Below are 1,796 nucleotides of genomic sequence, written 5' to 3' on the forward strand. Positions count from 1 at the left end.
GGGCGGCGGGTCGGCGGCGGCGGTGTCCAGCGAGGCGTCGGGGGCGGCGGGCGGCGGCGCGAGCGGCGGCAGCGCGGGGCTCGAGGGCAGGCGGGGCTGGCGGCTAGGGTTTGGCCCGGGGCTGGGCTGCGGCTTATAAAGCCTGCCGGGCCAGGAGTCCTAGTCGGACACGGCCTGGTTAGGTCGGTGCGCGTTTTTTTAATAATTACGCGCAGAAGAAAAATAAAAAGAAATACTAAACGGACTCCAAAAATCCCGAAATAAAATTTCCCGGGCTTCTAAAATCAAGGCGCACAAGGTGAACATTTATTTGGGGCCTAAATGCAATTTTGAAAAACACACATTTTTCCTAAATTCAAATAAAATACCGAAAAACTCCGAAATAAAATCTTATTTGATTTTATTATTAACTCCTCAATATTTCTTTATATTGGGAAATTCATTTTATTCCCTCTCTCATATTTTTGTAATAGAAATAATTGATGATAAAATGATTAAAATCAAATGATCCTATTCTCAATTTTTGAGAAAACTCAAATATGAAAATAACGAAATCCCCAACTCTCTCCGTGGTCCTTGAGTTGCGTAGAATTTCTAGGATCAAAACCAAAAGCAAATAAAATATGATATGCAATGATGATCTAATGTATAACATTCCAAATTGAAAATTTGGGATGTTACAAACCTACCCCCCTTAAGAAGAATCTCGCCCTTGAGATTCGGGTTGGCTAGAAAATAGGTGAGGGTGGTCCTTGAGCAAATCTTCCTCTCGCTCCCAGGTGGCTTCGTCTTCCGTGTGGTGGCTCCACTTAACCTTACAAAACTTGATAACCTTGCTGCGAGTGACTCGACTGGCAAACTCGAGAATCTTAACTGGTTTCTCCTCATAGGTCAAATTGTTATCCAACTGGATTGCTTCCAATGGCACTGTATCCCTCAACAGTATGTCAGCCATCTCCGCGTGGCACTTCTTCAACTGAGAAACGTGGGATACATCATGAACTCCTGACAATCCTTTGGGCAATTCCAACTTGTAGGCCACTTCTCCCATACGCTCCAAAACTCGATATGGTCCTACAAATCGTGGTGCTAACTTTCCTTTAACTCCAAAACGCTTTGTTCCCCAAAGTGGTGATACTCGAAGATAAGCTCTATCTCCAACTTCATAAACTGTCTCCTTGCGTTTAGAATCTGCATAACTCTTCTGTCTGGACTGGGCTATCTTGAGCCTATCGCGAATCAACTTCACCTTCTGTTCAGACTCTTTAATCAAGTCAGGTCCAAACAACTAGCGGTCTCCAACTTCGTCCCATGACAACGGTGTCCTGCACCTCCTTCCGTACAAGGCTTCGAAAGGGGCCATCTTTAAACTAGTTTGGTAACTGTTGTTGTAAGAGAACTCTGCATATGGCAAATTGTCGTCCCAACTAGATCCGTAATCTAGCGCACAAGCTCTCAACATATCTTCCAAAATCTGATTGACTCTCTCGGTCTGTCCATCTGTCTGTGGATGAAAAGCTGTACTGAATTCTAGCCTGGTTCCCAAAGTTTCGTGCAACTGCTTCCAGAACTTTGAGGTAAATTGGGTTCCTCTATCTGATATGATACTCCTCGGAACTCCATGCAGACATACGATCCTGGTCATGTATATCTTTGCCAACTTTGCACTAGTATAGGTAGTCTTCACTGGAATGAAATGAGCTACCTTTGTCAAACGATCGACTACAACCCAAATCGAGTCATAGCCTGAACGTGTTCTGGGCAATCCTGTAATAAAATCCATGCCTAGCTTATCC

Source organism: Triticum dicoccoides, chromosome 3A (assembly GCF_002162155.2).
Source record: "Triticum dicoccoides isolate Atlit2015 ecotype Zavitan chromosome 3A, WEW_v2.0, whole genome shotgun sequence".
Lineage (NCBI taxonomy): Eukaryota > Viridiplantae > Streptophyta > Magnoliopsida > Poales > Poaceae > Triticum > Triticum dicoccoides.